Source organism: Macadamia integrifolia, chromosome 5 (assembly GCF_013358625.1).
Source record: "Macadamia integrifolia cultivar HAES 741 chromosome 5, SCU_Mint_v3, whole genome shotgun sequence".
Taxonomy (NCBI): Eukaryota; Viridiplantae; Streptophyta; class Magnoliopsida; order Proteales; family Proteaceae; genus Macadamia; species Macadamia integrifolia.
Window position 1 is genome coordinate 11233516 of NC_056561.1, and position 24029 is coordinate 11257544.

The 24029-nt window shown below is 38.7% G+C and overlaps 1 pseudogene; it reads left to right on the top strand.

Annotated features, from left to right (window-relative positions):
* The first annotated feature begins 6230 nt into the window (after window positions 1–6230).
* On the top strand, window positions 6231–22521 carry LOC122078397 (annotated as a pseudogene).
* Window positions 22522–24029: the final 1508 nt, after the last annotated feature.

A 24029-nucleotide genomic window follows, 5' to 3' on the forward strand; every position in this document is an offset into this window, starting at 1 on the left:
TACAATGGTGCTCTTATATAGAGATTACAATTATTGAGTTATAGACAAACTCTATGATCACATGTGGGATCCTATTCTAACTCTGCTATCTCATGAGGTAGTTACAATTATTGAGTTATAGACAAACTCTATGATCACATGTGGGATCCTATTCCAACTCTGCTATCTCATGAGGTAGTCTCTAGAGTTTGTGCTCACTGAAAATGCCTACAATGTAGGAGAGGTTGTTGAGTATGAGGATGACTCTAGAGGTTGAGTTCGAGTGGGATGCTAATTGCCCTGATAGGCCTCTATTATAATATGAAGAGAAATATGCACCAGGGCACCCTTGCAAGTCGCGACAGCTATTCCTGTTGGAATATGAGGAAGGAGATGACCAGCCCGAGGCTCCAGACGACACAGGGCACTCCTCACACCAGAGACGATCACCACCAGTGAGTTATCCTACCACTCACTCGTGGGAGTACTGTCGCCGACAACGTTGCGCCTTACCGGTTTTGTCGTGGGGAAACCAATCCAAGTATTGATTGATGGAGGTAGTACACACAATTTCATCCAAAGCCGCATTGCTCAACACTTGGGTTTGCCAGTTGAGACTGCTCCCAATGTGACCATAGTGGTTGGCAGTGGCAGTCGACTCACCTGCGAAGGCCTGGTTCGCCACTTACAAGTAAGCTTGCACAACCATCCCATACAAATAGATGCCTTCGTATTACCCCTCTTTGGTGCAGACCTTGTACTAGGTGTTCAATGGTTAGCGCAGCTCGGCCAGGTGATTTTTTACTATAGCAAGTTGACACTGGAGTTTGGCGAGGGAGACCAGTGCATTACTCTGAGAGGAGAACATTCACAGATCCCTTCTGAGCTGCAATACCATGGTGTGCGACGAGTAATAGATACAGGATCAGTCGTTGCCTTGTATCAGCTAGAGCTCCACACGTCTCAGATGGCAACAAACACCTATGATGATGGGGCGATCCAAGAGTTGCTCAAAACTTATGACTCGGTTTTTGTAAACGCCCAAGGACTACCACCGAACAGACCTCAGGACCATGCTATTCACCTACTGCCAAGAGCCCCCTGTCAATGTGTGGCCGTACCGATACCCTCTGATGTAGGGAGTTCCTAGGGGACTAGGTTTCCTACAAGATTAACTAACTAGATAGGGTTACCTTAAGGGACTTGGGTAGACAGGACAACATAAACTCAGTGAACAAGATTTAACATGCAAAATAGAATAAGACTAATAAACAAAGTAACAAAGGACAATAATAATCTAGGAAGAAAAACACATAAACTCACTCAAGCTTCAAGGGGAAACATGGGGTAGGGAACATGGTAGCAACCAAAACTAGGCTACAACACTAGTTTATCAAGCATCAAAACTAGATAGAAACCCCATGCTATATGCTCTAAAATCAGTTGTGCTAATAATAAGAAGACCGGCAATACTTAAGGCAAACAGTGTGGTAAATAAAAGGTTAAACAATGGCAAAAGGGGGGGGTGGGTTTTAATGGAAGTAACAGGGTTAATAATGAGGGGATAATGGGGGGGTATGGGAGGGTTTACTCTATACTTATCTGCTACCTAGGCCTGAGAATAAAGGGAGAGAACCTAGATTTGAAGAAGATGTCTAACAGCAGTCCGATTGTTGAAAAGAGATCAGCAGCAGCCTAGTCCTTGTCGTAAAGGATAACAACAACCCAGTATTGAAAAGAAGATCAGCAGAAGTTCAGCATCAAAGGCAGCAGCAACAGTTCAACATCAAAAGGTAGTAGCAGCAGCAGATGTTGGCCGGCAGAGGTGGACAGTAAGCAGCAACAATAACAGTATACAGTAGCAGTTCGAGTCAACAATCCAGCAATAGTTCCAGTGAGAAAAGGTATAAAAGTAAGAGAGGGAGGGAGGTAAGAGAAGAGGGAACCGAGAGAGAATAAGGAGAGAAAAGGCGAGAAAGAGAGGGTGAGAAAGACGAGATTGAAAGAGAGAGAGGATCGTGAGAGGGGTGGGGGTTTGCTTCTTGGCTGTTTTTTTAATTATCATTCATTGATTAGAACCATGGCCAATGGCCTTACATAAATAAGAGACTAATTGCTAAAAAGAAAATATTATTCTAGGAATGCTATTTCATAAATAAAGAAACTTTCTAAAAAGAAATCAATAGGATAATTACTTAGTTTCCTAATTAACTTAAAGACTCAAATAAACAAAATCTTAGGAAATAAAACTACTAACTATCAGATTTGGTGGGGGCCACACAATTTGGGCAAAATTTGGAAGGAGAGGACTCGATCCAGCGGTGGAAAGGCTGGATTGAGCCTTCCTTTCTTCTTCTTCTTTCTTCTAATCCTCCAACTACAAAGAAGGTTGGGTCTTCTTCTTCTTCGGCTGTACGCCTTGATGTCCCCATCACCCTCATTTTCAGAAGACTGAGATTGAGTGGTTTGTGGCTGAAATGCTCGCGGCAGGCATTATACGACCAAACACCAGCCCCTTCTCCTCTTTAGTCTTACTTGTTAAGAAGGACGGCACATGGCGTTTCCGTGTTGATTATCGGTCCCTCAATGCCATCACAATTTGTGACCGTTTCCCAATCCCAACAGTAGACGAGCTACTGGATGAGCTGCACAGTGCCAAGTATTTTTCCAAATTGGACCTCCGGTTAGGGTACCACCAGACTCGTGTACGAGTTGCAGACATACCAAAAATGGCGTTTCGCACCCATGAGGGCCATTACGAGTTCCTCGTGATGCCATTCGGCCTCACCAATGCCCCCTCTACCTTTTAAGCAACGATGAACATGATCTTTCGGCCCTATTTGCGTCAATTCGTTTTGGTTTTCTTTGACGATCTCCTGGTGTGCAGTCCTATATGGTCAACACACTCGTCCCACCTCAAGACTGTGCTACAGACATTGCAAGCACATGATCTATATGCAAAGAGATCTAAGTGCGCATTCGGACTACGCTCCATTGAGTACCTTATTGTATTAGCTAATGGGGTAGCCATGGACCAAGCCAAAATAGCTGCTTTGTTGGAGTGGCCCATTCCCAATTCTCCACGCTAGCTCCGTGGATATTTGGGATTGACGGGGTGTTACTGCAGATTTGTGCACTGCTACGTGCACCTCGCGACCATTGATAGACTTATTAAAAAAGGGGGCGTTTGCGTGGTCACCCGCGTCCCAGGAAGCATATGAAAAATTATAAAATGATGACGGCACCGGTTTTGGCATTACTAGATTTCTCTATTCCATTCATTGTCGAGGCTAACACATCCGGGGTGGGCATTGGGGTGGTCCTGTCTCAAGGAGGGCACCCAATCGCGTTCTTTAGCAAGAAATTATCCCTAAAAATGCAGGCCGCATCGACTTGTGTTCAGGAAATGTATGTGATTACCCAATCGGTCATGCGTTGGTGGCGCCAATACCTCCTAGGCCGAAAGTTCACCATCTTGACAAACTAGAAGAGCCTTAGAGGCTTCACCAACCAAACCATGCAGATTCTAGAACAGCAGCATTGGCTGTCCGGACGGTTGGGCTTTGTGTTTGAGATAATATACCGCTCCGGGAAGGAAAATTCCACCGTCGATGCCTTGTCGCGAGTCCACTACCACACCACAACACTACTATCATTCTCAGGGCCTATACCAGAGTTCATTGCCAGTTGTGAGACAAAGTGGCCACCAACAAGGAGCTCCAAACAATTTGTGATGGTTTGGCTACAAACCCCTCTCTATACGAAGGATACCATCAGCGCAATCGCCTATTATACTACAACCAGCGACTGATTTTGGCATTTGATTCCCCCCTACGAGCACTGTTCCTTCTTCCATTCCTCGCCGATTGGTGGGCATGCAGGGTTCTTACGAACATATAAAAGAGTAGCTGCTAACTTTCATTGGAAAGGTATGAGGACCTATATCAAAAATTACGTGGCTGGTTCTATCGTTTGCCAACAAATGAAGTATATGACCACGGCACCCGCTGGGCTCCTCCAACCTCTTCCAATCCCGAGCCAGGTGTGGGAAGATGTATCCATGGATTTCATCACTGAGTTGCCATCGTGAGGAGGGAAAACTGCCATTATGTTTGTGGTGGACAGATTGACAAAGTATGGTCGATTCTGCGCCTTATCCAGCCATATCATAAGCCAACGCGTTGCGGAGGTGTTCGCCACCGAGATCGTTAAGTTACATGGTCTACCCGGTTCCATAGTGAGTGACAGAGATCCACTCTTCATCAGCAATTTTTGGTGTGATTTGTTTCGACTTCAGGGAACGATTCTTTCAATGAGCAATGCGTATCACCCCCAGTTGGATGGCCAGACGGAGGTTCTAAATCGATGTCTGGAGATGTATTTGTGAAGTTTCATGTTTGAGGAGCCAAATCGGTGGGCCAAATACCTCCATTGGGCGGAGTACTGGTATAACACGACTCATCACACTGTCGCTGCCATGACCCCATTCGAGGCGCTGTATGGACGAACCCCTCTAGTCATCTCATAGTACATTCCCGAAAACTCTCCCATTGCAGCAGTCGACCAAAAGCTATAGAGTTGCGATGCGATATTAAGGACTCTCAAGCTCAATTTTTCTCGCGCCCAATCTTGAATGAAAGTTCAGGCGGACAGAACTCGTTTAGGGAGGGAGTTTGAAAAGGGGGATTGGGTCTTTGGTAAGCTTCAGCCGTATCACCAACAATCGATGGCACAACACAACCACCCGAAGCTTGGGCGACATTTCTTTGGTCCATTTCAGATCGTCGACCGTATAGGCAAGGTTGCTTATAAGCTTGATCTGCCATCAGTAGCTCGCCTACACCTAGTATTCCTTGTTTCGCTACTGAAATGATGTGTGGGCGATCACTCAGAGCAGGCCAACCCGTTACCCCTCGAAACCATAGCCAAGAGGCCATCCCCACACTAGTAGCTATTCTGAACATTCGCTCTCTGTCTCGACAAGGGAGGGCAGTGACCCAAGCGCTGGTTCAGTGGGACGGTCTACCTCTAGAGGAGACGTCATGGGAGGACGTGGATGTGCTTCAGCAAAGGTTTCCACAACTGAACCTTGAGGACTAGGTTCCTGGAGAACCGGTGGGTAATGATATGAACACGTCTCGCAACGGCTCAGTAAGCGACAAAGCTCTTGGGACCACCACCTTAACGGCACCAACACGACGCTCTCACAGAAGAAGGAAGCGCCCAGCAGAATTACGTGACTATGTGTAGGGGACCAAGCCTGGGAATACTTTTGAGAAATATTCTTTCTGTTTCTGTCTTTCTTGTATTGGTGAGCTGTAGGCCAGGTGGCTATATAAGATATGGGAAAATGGGTGTAAGGGATATGAAAATACAATCTCTCTTCTCCTCTTTCTTCTTCTCAAGGAGTTAGCTATCCTCAAAATAGCTGTTACGCTTTCCAGTTTTCCTTTTAACTTGCAGAGTAAGAACAGTAACGTATCATGCTCCTAGGAAAGAGGCAGTAGGAGTATATTTCCTACAATGAAACAAGTGCTCCTTAGGAAAGGTTGTTGGAAGTGTGTCCATGAAATCATTAATATTGATTTGTTAATGGAGATATTGAGACACAAGTGTGAGTATACATATTGCGCATATATTAAATTGGATCACATGGGAATCTAGAATGGATTACTTTCAATTGTGTTAAGAAAAATATTCTCATTAGTGGGTTAAAATAGGTTCCCAAACAATGGGCAATGATTGAAAAATAACGAAACGGAACAAATAAATAATAACAATGAAAAAATTGGTCATTTTACAGATTTATGAAGGTTGCAACAACCATGGAAATTAGCTGTTTTGGAGAGGTTCTGACTCCCACAAGCTTTCTAGATGTGTGTTTCCTGGTTGAACCCAGTTCAACAGATTGTTCTGGTTCAGTTGTTAAAGATACAACTACAACATAGGGAAAAAAAAAAATTAGTCCTGATTGAATTAAATTGGTTTCATTTGGGGACATTGCTTCATTAGGATCTCTACAGCTCACCTTTCTTTGTATGCTACGTAGTCTATCATTGGCCTTGTCGGAAAATCAGGTTGATCCTTGTCCTGTAAACCTAGCGCCAAATTTAGATATGCTGTTGTCTTAAATAAACTAGAAAGTTTGCAAATAGAAGTCTGTTAGTATTGGATTCAGAAGATTCTTTTATTTCCTTTTTGAGATTTTACTGTAATTTCAATGTTTCATGGTTTCTTGCAGTTGAGTTGATTTTGCTGCAAAGGGATGGCAAACCAGGGGGCGAAGAAACGCAAGGAAGAGAATGCTCGTCACATGAACAAGCTTCTCCACCTCACCATAGGCTGTAACGTAGACATGCCTTGTCTCTCTCTCTCTCTCTTGGTGTGTATGCGTTTTGTGAGAGTTCAGGATTTTAGTTTTGGATCAAAGCACTGTTCTAATTAGTTTATTCTTTCTCTTTGCTTTGGCTTTGAAATAACTCTATTTTTCTTTTATTTATGAGTTATTTCCTTTTTATTTCTCTTGCATTTTTTTCTTTATGGCAATTGACTTTCTTGTTCATTTGTTAGTTTTTCTCTATGCCTGTTGTTTGCTCTAGGGCTTATTCCGCTTGACTTATTTGGAGGAAAATTCTTTTAAATAAGGAAAAGCTGGGTGAGAATGTCAATCTTAGAATTTGATAGAATGTAACCTCCCTTTTATCTTCCTAGGCCATAACAGATGCAAATTTTATGATTATGAATTTCTTCTGTCCAACTTCCTCCCAAATCCTTTCTGCTGTTGTGTTAAAATGTTGATGCAGTTGGGCATTGGCATATTTTAGATACTTTCATAATTAGACTGATTTATTTGTTTTTTTTTTTTTTTTTTCTAAAGTTATGTGTTGATCAAGTTAGTAAGGAGATTTAAATTTTATTTAGATTTTATTTCCATAATTAGAGTTAGATTTTTTATTTCTATTCTTAAGATGGATTCTTAGTTTGATTCAGTTCAAAGGTAGGATTAGAAAGATATTTTTCCCTTTTTATATATGATTGTACCGAACGATTGAGTTAGAGAATTGGAATTGAATGAAAGATTATTGCTTGGCTGAAACCATGGATGCCATGAGCTTCATACACTTCTTACTCCCTTGATCTCCTTTCTTTTCCCTTCATTATTCTTCTTCCTCTTTACTTTCTCTATTTTGTTTTTTTTTTTTTCCACCTACACTGCAACTTGCGGTACAGTAGAACTGAAAGAAGTGCTTCAAATCCCTCATCTCTAATCTGAAGGGATTTGTACTCTCGGGTATAAGATCCTCCTCTGCAGGCGATTCTACTCTAAAGGCATCTTCTCCAAGGGATCCTCCTGCTTTGAAAAATCAAAACCAAATCTGCAACTGGGCTGAAACCAATTTCTGCCAGTTTGGATCCCATCAGATTCTTTGGCTAATAGGTTGATGAACCTCCAGGTTGTTTATGGATTCCAGTAGGGGCTGTGATTTGGTACCTGAATACAGATTTGCGGCTGCTTGATCATACTTCTCAGCTTCGAGTTGGTTTGGACTGCCGCCTTGAGCTCCATCGTTGGAAAGAAAATGACTTCTCTTATTAGCTATCTAATTTCTCAGTTATTACATGTAAACCCCTCTCTTCTTTGAGTTGTGTTTTGTTGTTCTCTGTTCCTTGGTAATTCCAGAAAAAACCCCCCTATAATTTCAAGTTTTTAAATCCAGTTGACCGCATATTTGTCCCTTCACTTTTATGCACTTGAGTTGATTCTGAATTTACAGAATTGCCATTTGTTCTAAGTTTGTGTTATCTACACTCTTTTGGGCCCATAAACGATCCTATCCTGGTTTTGTAATTCCAGATCTGTCACAATTGAAATCCGAGAAAAGGGTATGGCCACGCCCTCGCAGGCAGCGATCAAATGATCAGAACACTCCCAAATGTTAAAAAACATTCAAACTTATATAGAGTTCTATTAGATATCAGAGTTGACAGGATCGCACCTTGGTTACCAAAGTATTTACAATCCAAACTCCCAAGTTCTCATACATACTTGGTTAATATTTACATTAAGTTCTCTTAACCATTAAGAGTCAACAAAACAACAACATGACAAAAGATTTCCTCCTCTTGTTCACCATCAACTAGCAAGCTCCTTACTAGCCCTATGGCCCTGACCATTACCTGTGGAAAAATATGTATGATAAATGGGTGAGCTCGACAGCTAATGAATAAAACCCTGCCTAAACATTTTCACACTGGACATGCACATATACTTATGAAAACAAACCAACCAATCATTACCATTTCGTATGTTTGCAATATAACAACTATTAAGTGTCTAATCTATACATTTTTCCTTGTCCCTTGGCATAAGTTGTCCTCACCACAAGGTCTCTTGACTCTAGTCTCACCAAACACGTGTCTTGGCAACGAGTGCCTCACCATGTCGTCTCTTGACTAGGTCTCACCCAAGTGTCTCTTGGCACCTATGCACCTCACCATGCGGTCTCTTGACCTCAGTCTCACCAAAACATGTCTCTTGGTAATTCTCATAACCATAATATGATCCAAAGTATTTTCAACATAAAACATGCTTATCCATCATTACAATATGCAATCCAATCTAATCATTGAATTGCACTATAATTACATCAATATGCTCAACATCATCGTATGCACATAGCAAATGCATCACACCAATGATAAGCTACATACTTATATGGGGAAACCATCAAAGAAGGAATCACTCACCTTGATTTTTCTGTTATAATGTTACCACGACAGTAACTCATAACACACTAATAGTTCGTTAGTAACAAATAAGACAAATTCTCAACAACCAATCATAGAATGACACACTTCACTATTCTTTTAACATCGTTCGTGTTCAAGGACATTTTTATCCTTTAAAACGATGGTTTCAGAGAATGATTTCTTCTAAACAATTTTAGATCATCGAGTAATGAATCCGTTGCTGGAATCACCTCGATCAGAGTTTGGATGAAAAACTTATGACCATTTTCATGTGGTTTGTTTTTTGTTACTTTTCAAATAGTTATGCCCAGAAATTTGATTATGCTCTCGGGCAGAATTTATTCTCACTTTAAGTGTAATTTAATATCACTTAGAAGTGCAATTTATTCTATCAAAATTGAGGCCTTGTGAGTCTAGTTTTTTAAACATTTGGAATCAACTGATTTGGAGTTCATATGAAAAAGTTATGCTCTTCATACTGAACAAAGGTTTGTCAGTCGGAATAGTAAATCCAAATATGAAATGGATTTTTGATTCCGAAATTCCCAAATTGTGGCTCAAATCTTTGAGCCCATTCACATATACATGAACACTTTATCCGACGTCCATCTAATACCCAAATTTCACAAGCATTTTTAAAATCAAAATATGCATTTCACTACACTAATCTGAAATTCTGGAAACTCTGTACTCAAGTGTGGATTAGACCCTGAACTGAGCAAAATCTCCCAATCTTAGAAATTTCCATAATCGAACTCTGTTATCTCTTTAATTTCCTTCTCTTGAACTTAAATCTCTAGATTTAAGCTTGAGTTCCTGTAGAATCCTTTACAAGAGCCTCATTCCCCTCTTTGATGCTCTTCTTCCTCTCTATTTATTGAGCTTCGTCTCTTCAACCTCTTCTCTTTGTTCTTCCTTCTCCTTCTCTTGACACAATAGGAATATAGTTTGAAGAAGAAACCCAAATATAGTTTGAAGAAGAAACCCATAGTTTGAAGAAGGAAACCATCGTTGTATTCTTCTCCAATTTTATCATTACCCAAATTTGAGGATTTGTGGTAAGACATTAATGCCCTTATTAAAGCTAAGCCTTTGGCTGTTACCCAATCCCAATTTGGTAATTTTACATTTATCTTATATTCCTTTCTACTCCATCAACTCATAGAAAAATAGCAACTTAATCCCAAACCTTGTGAATTGTCTAAATTGACCTTGATGCATCTCTTGCATGGCTGTCATGCTGCGACACTTGTATTCTAATAGTACCCTTTTAAGTTGTGATAATTAATTCTAACACCTTTAACCTTTGAAGTATTATAACTCACTACACTAGACCGAAAAGACAATACTACCCTTCTCTACCTCCACTTTAGCCAATATGCTTCAATGCATGCTATAACTAATTTACTATTTAAGGAATCCTTAAATAGTGAGTTTCGTGGATATTTACCATTTTGCCCTAACTTGGTTTAAAAATCTACTACTTTATATGTTGTAAACTAAAATGAGAAAATCTCACTCAAAGTACATCTTGAACTTGAGACCTCCCCCTTGATGGGACTGAACCTAAATTAAAAGCACAATAAGAAAATCATTTTATTGTCTTTACTAGCAAAACTCAATAAGGATAATTTTCATTTACTTTTGTTGTCCATGCCTCTCAAATCTCGCCATAATACTGATAGCGAGAAGTTTTGATGTGGTTCCTACAAGGTACAACACAAAATTTCTCCCTTTTGATGGTATTGCAGGATTTATGAAGTGTTGGCAACATAGGTAATTGAGAATTACCCAATTGTATTTAATGTAAGTTGTATACAATATTATAGATACCCTATATAATTGTTGTAGGCTTTTTCCGCCAAGGGATTTAATGGCCAAATGGTTCATGGTTATTTATTAAAGCTTTGCTTATGGGATCAAGTCTCCTTGATTACAAAAATAATGCTTTTCACCTATTTTTACTCTATCGGATAATGGTGGGCCCCATATGTTAATCTTGAGCCAAGTAAGGACAAAATAGTCAATCCACTGTAGAAGATGCCAAGTGGCAGTCATATATTGAGATTTCATAATTCTCAATATTTTTTGGTGTAAATAAAAGGACAAGTAGGGGAAAGATGGAAAAACACATGGTAGGTGAGGTTAAATTAGTCCTTTCATCTATTTTTAAAATAAAAAAATATTAGAATTGGTTGGGGGAGGGGAGAAGCCAACGAATTCATTCCTTCCCCAATTTCATTTTTTGCTTTGGAGAGAAAGAAGAGAAAAAAGAGAAGGAAGAAAGGAAACAGGAGAAATAGAAGAAGGAGAAGAAATAGAGGTTGCTGGTAATATGAATTCACCTTCATAAGATTACCTACTTAGGTTCTTTTTATTTTAGACTCGTAGTTTATTAAATTCTGGCTTCCATGTTTTGTGTAATGCAAGAGGAGATGAAGAAGAGGAGTTGAAGGTGTGTGGGAAGGTTAGCGAATAGAAGAAAGGAGGATGACAGCATGAGTTTTCTTTGGAGGTAGGAACCAAATCTCTTCTCATTTCAGCAACTTAGATAAGAAAAGTGGAGCTAGAATGCAACAATATTGGTGCATTTCCCACTTGCAAAACAGTAATTAACTTTTTGGTTAAAGAGATGTGCAAGAATGAAGAAGAAATCATGAGGTTGAAGAAGGGTGAAGAGACACTCTCTTCATCTGGTTCAATTTTGGGTTGGGTTAGTCTTGACCCAATTTAATTAAGCACCGTTTGGATGCATTGTGTAATTACCACTAAAATGAACGAACATAAAACAGTTTCCCAAACAGACACCCTTAAGTGTCATTTTAAATTAAGGGCCTAAGGCCTGCTTGGAATGGTAGAAGAATGCGGAGCAATAAGTTAGATATTAACTTTTGAACCAAACGGTGCCTACAATTTAGAACCTTTGGAGACAAAATTTCCAGAATTGACTCCGTTTACGAAAATGATGTTACCTCACTCTACAAAAATCCAAATGAGACGATTCCAAATGTATTTGGAAATAGACTCATGAATAAAAGAGGTTGAAGAACCTAGGAGGAATCTAGCTAAAGAAGGAAGATTACAAGAGGAACTCCATAGTCCTCACCACCTCCTTCTCGTTATATTTCTCTTTATTTCCTCTCTTCTTTCACCTTCTTTTCTCTTCTTTCTCTCCAAAGCAAAACAAAATGGGGAAGGAGACCAATTTGTTGGCTTCTCCCCTATATTTAATTGCTTTTTATTTAAAAAAAAAAAAATACATGAAATGGCCAAACTAGCCCTCACCTAACATGTTTTATTTCTTCTTTTCCCTTACTTGTCTTACTAATTACATCAGAAGGGATTGAGAATGGTGAAATTCCGTTCTTACCCCTTGACCAACTCCTTTAGGCCAATGCATGGCTAGCATTTCTTCTTAGGACAAATGCATGAATGAAACTTGTCATCCCAACATTTGCCTCTTTGGCCCAATACATGGGTGGCACTTGTCATCTCATCATGTTATGTTCATTCATTTTAACCCCTCTAACTTTTGTAATATTGCAACTCACCCCATATGGGTAAAATGACCATAATACCCCTATCCACATATTTCATTATCAATAGGGTTCATTGCATGCCATTGCCGTGTCACGATTTATGGTACCCTCAAATACTATATTTAATATGTATTTTTCGTTTTACCCTCATTATGTTCAACTATTTACACCAATGGGATTGGGGTAGTAAAATTACATTCTTACTCCCTGACCATCTCTTTTTTGGCCAATGTATGGCTGCCACTAGGCAACACTTATAGTGGATTAACTATTTTGCCCTCACCGTGGCTTAAGATTAACCTGTGAGGTCCACTACTATGCTGTAAAGTAAAAAAAAGAAAAAAAAAAAAAAGAAAAAAATTATATTCTGCACTCAAGAAGATTTGATACCACAACCAAAGCTTTAATAAGTAACCATGCAACCATTGGACCATTATATCCTTTAGTGAATAAAAGCCTACAACAATTATATAAGGTATCCACACTGCTGTACACAACTTAAATTTATATAAAGGTGTAAATTTTTAAACCAAGTAAGGGAAAAATGGTCAATATACATGAAAGTCACTATTTAAGGATTAATTAACTATAGCATGCATTAAAGTCTATTGGCTAAAGTAGAGGTGGAGAAGGGTAGTATTATCTTTTCAGTTAAGTGAAGTGAGTTATAATACTTTAAAGGTTAGAAGGGTTAGAATTAATTATCACAACTTATAGGGGTACCATTAGAATACAAGTGTATAGGATGAAAGCTATACAAGAGATGAACCAAGGATCAATTTGGACAATTCACAAAGATTGGGGTTAAGTCGCTATTTTTCTTTGAGTTGAGGAGTAGAAAGGAATATAAGATAAATGCTAAATTACCAAATTGGAGTTGGATAATAGTCAAAGACTCAAAGGTTTATTTTTAATAAGTGCATTAATGTCTTATCACAAATCCTTAAATTTTGGCAATGATAAAATGGGAGAAGGATACAACAGTGGGTTTCTTCTTCATACTCTATTCATATTGTTTTAAAAGAAGAAGGAAGAACAAAGAGAAGAGATTGAAGAGAAGAAGCTCAAGAAATAGAGACGAAGAGAGAGGACGAAGAAGAGGATCAAACAGGTATGAGGTTCTTGTAAAGGATTTTACAACAACTCAAGCTTAAATTTAGAGATTTAAGTTTAGGAGCAGATATTAGAGATTGAATGGAGTTTTGAAAATTTCTAAGATTGGGAGATTTTGTTCAGTTTAGGCCCTAATCCACTTGAGTACAGAGATTCCAAAATTTCAGGTTAGTGTAGTAAAATACATGTTTTGATTTTAGAAGTCCATGTGAAATTTGGGTGTTGGATGGACCTAGGATGAAGTAATCATGTATTAAGTGGAAAACATGTGAATGAGCTCGAAGATTTGAGCTAAAATTTGGGAATTTCGGAACCAAAAATCCATTTCAGATTTGGATTTATTGTTCTAGATAATAAACCTTTGTTCAGTATGAACAACATAACTTCTTCATATGAAACCAAATCAGTTGATTTTAAGTGTATTAGAAACTAGATTCATAGGGCTTCAATTTTGATAGAAATAGATTATGTCTAATTATATTTTTAAGTGATCTTAAATTGCACTTGAAGTGAGAGAATAAATTCTACCCGAGAGCAGAATCAAATTTCTAGGTAGTATTATTTGAAAAATGATAGAAAGCAGACCGCACGAAAAAATCGTCATAAGTTTTTCATCCAGACTTGGATTGAGGTGATTCCAGTGGTATTGGATTCACGACTCGATGATCTAAAATTGTTAGAAAAAATATTCTTTGAGACCATTGTTTTTCAAAACAAAAATATCCTTGAACACAAACTTTGCTGAAAGAACATTGAGGTGTGTCATTCTATGTTTGGTTGTTGAGAATGTCTTGTTTGTTATAGGGATTAGTAGACGTGTTATGAGTTACTGTCGTGGTAACATTATAGCAGAAGAATCGAGGTGAGTAATTTCCTTAGATGGTTTCCTCGTATATGTATGTAGCTTATGATTGGTGTGATGCATTTACTATGTATATACAATGATGTTGAGCTGTTGATGTAACTATAGTGTAATTCAATTATTAGATTGGATTGCATATTGTAATGATGGATAAGCATGTTTTATGTTGAAAATACTTTGGGTCATATTATGATTATGAGAATTACCAAGGGACGTGTTTGGGTGAGACCTAGTTAAAAGACATAGTTGGTGAGACTGAGGCCAAGAGACCACACGGTGAGATGCATAGGTGCCAAGAGACACTTGGGTGAGACCTAGTCAAGAGACGACATAGTGAGGCACCTGTTGCCAAGAGACGTGTTTGGTGAGACTAGAGTCAAGAGACCTTGTGGCAGGACAAATTATGCTAAGGGGCAAGGGAAAATGTATTAATTAGACATTCATAGTTATATTGCAAACATATAAAATGGTAATGATTGGTTGGTTTGCTTTCATAAGTATATTTGCATGTTCGGTGTGGAATTGTTTAGGCAAAGTTTTATTCACTGGGCTGTCTAGCTCACCTGTTTATCATACATATTTTTCCACAGATAATGGTGAGGGCAATAGGGATGGTAAGGAGCCTAATTAGATGAACACAATTTGTGTTATCTTAGCTTGTTCCACCAACTTAGGTTGGGATCTCCAACAGTTAGATGTGAAGAATGCCTTCCTTCATGGGGAATTTGAGGAGGAAGTGTATATGGACATTCCTCCTGGGTTCATTTACTCTAACACCCAAGGGAATGTATGTAAGCTGAAGCGTGCACTATATGGGCTGAATCAATACCCTCGTGCTTGGTTCAGGCGTTTTTATAAGGCTATGGTCGCTATATGTTATTCTCAAAGCAATGTTGACCACACTCTGTTCATCAAGAGATCTGGTATGAGGATTGCTACCTTGATAGTCTATATAGATGATATTGTTGTTACTAGTGATGATTTGGTAGAAATCTCTCGCCTGGAGAGATACTTGAGTGAGGAATTCGAGATCTAAGACAACTTCATTACTTCCTTGGCATTGAAGTTGCAAGGTCTTCTCGTGGGATCTACTTATGTCAGCAGAAGTATGTGCTTGATCTTCTTTCTGAGATAGATATGTTGGGGTGTAAGCTGGCAAACACTCCTATTGAAGGTAATCGTCACTTGAGTAGCAAGGAAGGTGATCCTGTGAATAAAGGGAGATATCAGAGATTAGTGAGGCGTTTGATCTATCTCTCTCATAGACGCCTTGACATAGCATTTGCAGTTAGCCTAGTTAGCTAGTATATGCTTGATCCCTTCTCAACTCACATGGAAGCTGTGCTATGTATTCTTCGGTAATTGAAATCTGCCCCCACGACGTGACATCCTTTTTTCTCCTCATGGTCACGGATGCTGATTGGGAAGGTTCCCCTAATGACTATAGGTCCACTACTGGTTATTGCACCTTTGTTGGTGGTAACCTTGTTACATGACGAAACAAGTAGTAAGCCGTGGTTACCCGTTCAAGTGCTGAAGCAGAGTTCCATGCTATGGCACAAATTTGGCTGTCCCTGTGACCCTTCCTATGAAACTCTTTTATGACAGCAAATCTACCATTAGCATTGCTTACAACCCTATCCAGCATGATTGAACCAAGTATATGTAGATCGATCGACACTTCATCAAAGAGAAGCTGGATATGGGCCTTAGCACTGTGCCTTTTGTTCCCAGTAGTGAATAACTGGCTGATGTATTTACTAAAGGTCTTAGTAGTGAGATGCTTCATCCTATTATCTGTAAATTGTGTATATGTGATATCGATGCACCAACTTGGGGGGGAGTATTGTAATAATGAGTTTTATGGATTTTAGGGAAAGTGTCAGTTACCAAAAGAACCCTAAGGGGTTTAATGGTTTTTGTAATTCTCTAAAACCTTCTCTCCATTGTTATAAATAAAGAGGGCTGGTGTCATATTAGACACAAGTCATTAGCCCATCTAACACAAATGATATTTGGTTATTTTCTTGAAATTAATGGATGCTTTGAATTTTTTCAATGAAATGTACAGTTTTAAGGGAGTTGAATTGTAGGAATTGCCACCAAGGATAGATCCTAACACTTTGATGTAGTTAAACTCTATGTAATATTTGAAAACGTTTAATTTTTAATGGAGGATATTATGGGTTAAATATTATGAGCTGTCTTATTTCTTGATCATTTGATCGCTGCCCGTGAGGGTGTGACCATGCCCTTATTGCGGGTTTGGGGTCGCTACAGTGGTATTACATCAAATGTCTAGATATGATAGATCAGATGATAGAAAAGTGGGTCAATTTCTTTCTAGATATCTTCTTGTCAAACTTATTTTCTGGCTTTCAATTCCCCTGATATTTGTGCAACTATTTTCTTTCTATGTCTCAGATAATTTACTGTCAAATGTATAGGGACTGGCAATGTTTATGAAGAGTAACGTCTGATTCACTGGTATGCTTATAACAGCTCTTTCAGATTCATGCTATGTATAACTACTGATTTTGAATGAAGTGGCTTCCATTTCTAAGTAATGGGCTAGAGATACCTCCGTTTGAAGGTTGGTGCAGTACTCATGGAACAATTTGTTTTGTTTGCGAGAAATTTGTGATGTGTTCCAGTTCTATTCATGGTTTTAAAGATTGATCATTGAGCGCCATGGAGTTTCTATGGTTAGCAACCCAACAACTCTGTAAGTGACTCAGAATGAAAGCTTTTGGTAACCAAATGAGTGGTATCCAATTGTCACATGGGTATGTAAAAGCTTAGGCACCCTAATCAGGTGATCCTTTCATCCGTTCTATATACGATGTGGAGGATATCTTGTGGCTATTTTCATAGAAGGTCAACGAAGAAACCTGATTAGATTTGTTTTGTGAAGCAAAATTTGTGTAAATCTCTAGTTTATAATCAGGATAAGTAACCAATGCACAGTACCAGTACCATCAAGTATAGTGCATTTTTATGATGTATGCTCTGTATTGAGCCCCATCCAGTTTAGATAAGTGCTTGTTTTAGACTACTTGAAGACTCTGCTTAACTGATAAGTCGGATATCTCGTTGCAATAAGTTATTTGCAATGAGCTTGTACGTACACGTATCTGGAACCTTCATTTTAATATAGAGAAGTGCTCCTTTTCAGTTTTGTTTCTGATTTTCTAAATTATAGCTGAACTTGTGATTGGGGCAGGTTATAATGTGTTGGTGAGGATTCTTGTCTTTTATTCAACTCTCTTGGAAAGCTTTGGGCCGGCCTCTTTGTCACATTGCTGGCCTATGCTTTTCCCTATCAACAACTTGCCAAAATGGCACAACCAACTTATGTTGATGATGGAGAGCTTCTAGATGGTGGGTTTGATATGAGCAGTAGTGGAGTTAGTGGGTACGTATTCCAATGTTATTCTCTCTTTTATACTTTGATCAATAGTCATGTGCTCTCCATACTGATGTAGTACTTGGTCCAGCTTTATTTGTTTCTTGCTTGCATGGAAAATGAAAGCATTTATTGTAGTGATTAACTAAATGCTGCACATAACTTGAGGCCTGGTTGATAGTGAACAAGAGGCGCATCCTGGTTGCTTAATCTTAGACGAAATGTTTTTCCCAACTATAATGTTGGTAATGAAGATGCAGATATGGGGGTGTTCAATATTGCTTGTTAAAATTTTGGTGTTTGGCCTGTTAGCCGAGAAGAGAACCGGGTTTTGCTGGAAAGTTAATTCCCTGTTACATAGAAATAGACTCTTTTAAGGTTGTCAGAACCATAGATTTGTAATCCCTGCAGGATAGCAGCTTGTACAGATATGGGATAATAGGCAGTTAACTGATTACTTTTCCAGACCATTCAATCAATGGTTCAGTCCTGGGTTGCTATGACGAGCATTCATCCTGATTTGATGTTCCATTGGGTTGGTACTTGGTATTTCTTTGCAGATTGTGCTTTATGGTCAAAAGATTTAGCTCTAGTCCACCCCCCCCCACCCCCCCAAAAAAAAAAGAAAAGAAAGAATATTCCAGATTAGTATTATTATGGATGATGTAGGTATAGGGTTCCCACGACAACGCATGCTGTTATGCTTGAAAACAATCCCAAACAGCCTCAGAAAAGTAACTGGCTAATAGAAAAGGGGAAGGAATAGATTCTGTTGGTGTAAAGAAAGAGCTAAAGTGGTAGTAGGAATAGCGGATTTAGGGTTATAGGTTCAGTTTAGGTTAGTGCTTTGATATTTAGGTGACTGATTGATGTAGTTAAAACTGCCCATTTAGGCATAGAGAGACCTTTGGGGCATGGATGGCTTATGGCCCTCACTTGTTTATGGGGTTAATCTTTTAATAGTTCTAAATTATAAGCCCATGAGAAGTGGGTATGAGGTCCGGACATGAGAATAGTAGTAGAAAGTGTCTTAACTTCTAAGTGTTCAATGAAAAGGAAAATAGGCAATGTGCTCATGGCTGTTGTCCCTAGAGGTATTCTCATATGATAATGGAAAGACATTTGCAAGGTTCCTCCTTGCATTTCTCATTCTAGTGGAGGCCAATGAGTGCTAACTTGCTATCTTTTAATGGATGAATCAGCCAAGCTAGTTATCTAAAAGCATGATTTGTCTCTTGGACCAAATACTCTATTGTAATTTGCATTTCATGTTCCCTCGTTTCCTTCCAGTCTGCATTGATCCAGTGTGGCCCATAACATTTCTACTTTGCTTCTGACTCTTTTCTCTTATTTGATATAATTTCTAATGTGAAAAAAAAAAAAAAAATGTTGGGGGCTGTAGGGTCCGACAGTCATGCAATGCAATAATTTTTTGCAGTTACTCACATGATGTGATCTACATTACAAGCTTTGTACAGCCGATGTCCATCATCTCCGGAAAATTTTGGTACCCATATTTAGTGGTAAGATCACACCCCCTAATTTTACTAGCAAACATGTATGCAGCTGTGTACTTAATTGCAATACTTTTCATTTTCTTTGTTTCAATATGTTACCCTTGGGTAAGATCACGCCCATAGTTCTTAAGGCGCTGCTAAGGCGACGCCTTACTAGCGCCTTGGCGCTGATGCGGTCTAGAGATGGTAAAGCAGTGCTCCGCCTTACGTGAAAGGCGCCTTATGGGTTTTTTTTTTTTTTTTTATATATTTTAAACACATTTTAAAATTACTTGATGAAGATTCCAAATATATATTTTTTATTGGTAGGTGTATGATTTTATTAACACTTGAGATGTATGGGATCAACTTTACTCCACCAAAAATAACCAAAACAAACAAAACAAAAACACGATTTACAAACAGGGTTTGGATTTTGTCAAGGGTCTTAAGAAAGGGCTTTGAGAAGGAATCAAGGAACAAGGAAGAACCACTTATCTAGACGACCATTTTGCTCCGGCAACGGTGAGCTTCATTCTTCATTGACAGGAGTAAAAATATAGTGGATGATCTTAGGGCTTAGGCACTCATTTTTGCATCATAGAGGTAAGTATAATAAATATTTGTATTTTTTATGTCTTCTTTTCTTTATTTTTATAATTTTGCTTCATAATTATGTATTTATATTATATGTTAATATGTTATGATGATTGATGATTGATGAAGATGAACTTAGTTTATTCACTTTATTGATTTGTTTTCTTGATGAATATCTTATATTGGTATGAATATGAACCTTTAATATTTATTTAATATATGAGTAATAGGATTCAACTAGGATTAGAGCCAAATAGATTGGTTTTATAAAAAAATTACATAGGAATGCTTTAGTCAATAAGGCGACGCTTTATGCCCGCCTTATCGCTAAGGTGCTCCAAAAGACCCTCAAATGCCTCCGTCACCTTACCGCTTTAAAAACTATGATCACGCCCCCTAATTTCACATGCTTGTGTGGTGAAACAGGGGTGGAACTGTGCTTTTTTTTTGGGGGGGGGGGGGGGGGGAGGGTGCGGGGAGGGGGACACTAAAGTTTGAAAATTTCTTATATTATATGGGGATCCAGCTGAATAAATGTATGCTGGAATTTTGTAGCCTACCTAATGTAAAGCTGATTCGGACAAGTCAAACCAGGCTCACAACTGTAGGATTCTTTAGTCAAAGAACAACCATAAACCAACCAGAAAATTGTAACAAAATTCAGACCAAAAGTGGAGATAAAGTAACCCAGCAAGCTGTCGAGTTCAATAGACAGTATTCCTTGGGACAGATCGGTAAATAAACAAGTAGGACCCAACAGGGCTGATAAGAGTCCTTTACAGTCAAACCAACATTAAAGATATCACAGAGAAGTACAGAAACCAGAGAAGACCAATAACTTCCTATCGATTTCAGTACTTGGCTGAAAATACCACTAAAAGACAAAAAGGGGGAGATTTTGAATATCTCAATAACCAAGGAACAGATAGGGCTCAAGTATGGGTCGAGTTCCTCCCTAGGTGAGGGGAACCTTTGATTCAAATACCAGCCCAAGCTGATGGCTGGTTTGGTCTGGGCAAGCTTTGAAATTCTCTGAGAAGAACTAAGAAGAAAACTGAGTTAATACCTGTAGGAGATCTGTAGTACTATGGATTACTTGAGGGAACAAGATATAATAGCTTGAAGAAGAGGATCCTCCTGGGCTTCCCACCGCAAGGAGTCGTCGGATCGAACACCAACCCTTCACTGTGATCAGACACAGTAATTGCTCACAAAGAAGCAGCAACAGCAGCACATTTTCTTTTCATAAAATCATTCCAGCTTTCGGAACCTCTTCTTCTTTATTTATAATGATGGGGGAGGGAATTACAAAACAGAAGGTTCCTTGAAAGGAAACCTTAATTTAGCCTCCTGATACAATACTTACTAAAAACTGAAATTATGAACTAATTGAAATTAGAAACTTGCTGTAAAAGAAAACTAACTACTGATGACTTCACTCAACCAATAATTTGACTCCTAAGAAAACAAATATAACTTAAATTAAACCCAATTTAAAAGAAAACTATTAAAAAAGAAACAAACTAGTAATCCCGTATGCAACCTTAAAGCCCCTCTTTTAGGCCCATAAAAGTGACCTATTACATTCAAAACACATACTATCAAAAACCCAACGTGTATAGAACCCAACCCTAGGCTTATTCCTGATAAAACAAGCCTACTTTGGTCATGAATTTGCATCACTGGCCCGCCCATTAGGTAAATAGTGACCTATATCCCCTATGAAAAGAAAGAGAAAAGTTCACTGGGTCTGCCCTTGTTGTAAAACCTTCATCAGTGGCTCCACATGTCATATCTTGTGAAATTAAACAAGATCGATGATCTCAACCACAACATTGATAGCGTACCTTCTTCTGATTGCTAAATCTTTTCTGGTCATCCGTCGTGTGTGGGACTGTCTGACTAGGTAATTGTTGGCTTACAAGTCTCCTAGGTGGGTCCCACTGAATGGTGGTTTGGTTTTTACCTTTCGGTTGTCTCATTCCTTGATAATCATTGGCTCAAATACCTTCTAGATGGTCCAACTGAGCGGTAGGTTTTACGACTACCTGTCGCCATTTTAACCACAACAATGTTCATAAGATCTTCCCTTCAGCTAATTGTTTGCATAAATTATGTTCACTTGAGGTGTCTAATGTGCTAAAGTGGTTTCACATTTACTGAATTATCCCATCCTAATGCTTTTCAGATACCCACATTTGGTGCATACAAACTTTTTGGTGTTTCAAAAGGATTTTTGTCTCACGGCTCAAAGGTACACTTTGCTTCTATTGCTGATACATTATCGTGGTTAGTCACTTAGCCTATAGGATTTTTATGGTAGTTAGGGCTATAATTCACTGTAGGGGATGATGGAGGATGAAAAGAATCGTAAGAAAAGGGAAAAGATGGAGAAGAAGGCTACAAGAGGAAAATTTGTTAAGGCGAGAAGCATGTAAATCTGTTTCACAGAGGGGTCTGGAATGTGATGGTGGCTCTCAAAGCCATTCCTAGAATATCAGTGTGGGCTGTCCTATCCATGGAGACAATTTTAACTCCTATGATCATCCTGAAGTTATGAAACTGTTGGATGAGACATACTTTGGTAATCTAATTTGAAAGAGCCATGGTGGTGAAAATTCATCAAGAATTGAATATAGGTGGAGGCAAAAATGAAGCCGGTAAACCTTTGGGTTGTCATTATGATAGTTTTGGGAGTTTAAATCCAAGCTGTTCTGTAACATTATCAGTCCATTTGACATCATACTGCATGATATAGTATGTTACTGGTTCAGTGTCTGGTTTGATCCTCTTGGATGCATGCTTTTTACCTCAAATTACCTGAATAAGATGCCACCAGATCATCTCAAACAGTAAACTGTAGTCTGTAAACCTTTTCATATTCAGGACCGTATCCACTTTAGGTCTGTTGCTGACACAAGAGATGTCCCAGTGCCTAAATCTGTCAAGGGGGTATGATCACAGCACTTTGATGGATCAGATAGATGAGGTTGCAAATGGCATCGAAGGTATAAGATTTCATTCAAGTACTCCTTCACCTTTACTTGTAAGGTATAATGAACTTAACCTTATCATGTTGGTATGTTACATAGCAATTCGACTTCTTTAAAACTCTATTCTGTCCACATCATCCTCTAATCATAGGTCTCACTCAGTTGGAGTCTAATTGAACTTTGCATGCGTGTCTAAATAGAATTTGGAGGAGTGCAGTCTCCACCAGTCTGTCTCTCTCCTCCCCATGTGAAATGACCCATATGGGCAGAGGGGAGAGAGAGAGACATTATTTGGGTGCGCTGGTGGAGGATGTGCTCCCCCACAGAGAACATTTCCCCACTAAAGTTTTGATAAGTTTGCTGAGAGTTAAATGTTCTGCAAAGTGTGAAAATACAAGAGCATAGTTCCACTGCAAGGCTTGCTGTGTCCTTAAAATGGGCCCTAAAATTTGGGATGCGATCTCGAATTCACAGTGATACTTTAATCCATTATTTTGTCGTAATCAACAAATCAGCTCTCGATGCTGCAAGTATTGGTACCACTGGCTGAAGCCATATTATCATTAGATGATACTTTTTTGACACAGAGAAGCAAATGGAACATCTAGAGATGTAAACGGATTCAATATGGATCGGATGTGATTGGATCCGAATATCCCTTAATCAGATACATCTAGATACCTTTGAAATGGAAATGGATGAAAATTGAATTCAGATTTTCAACTTTTCATTTATATTTCTGACTTGTGTAATCCAGATATTTCTCCACCCTGATGGATATGATTTTTTCTCTATCCATATAATTTTGTTGTTTTAGTTCTTTTCCTCATTCTTTAGAACGTGTCGAATCTTTAAGAGCTCATTAGATTATTAGGTAGTTACATAATTTTTCATTATTAGTTGGATATCTATTCAAATTGGATAGATGTTTCGGATAATTTGAATTTGAATATCCCTCAACAGATGTGAAATTTGGATTTCAACGTGAATGGATTGGCCATTTATTTATTTATTTATTTTTTATTATTACAGTGGGTAAGAAGTGAGTTTAAATTAAGGGAAAAAGAATGATGTTTGTCAGGTGGCTCTTGCTCCTAGACACAGGAGACCCCAAAATTATCATCTCAATATCAGTCAAATAAAAAAAAAGAAAAATCCATCCATGTTGATAGCTTTGAGTGTGCTCTTGCTCCCACATTTAATGTAGGGTTCAGGTGAATAGACAATGATCTTTTGCCTTTCAATTAAAGGAAAAAGAAACCTAAAAGGCAGTGTGGCCCCTACAGAGTGCGT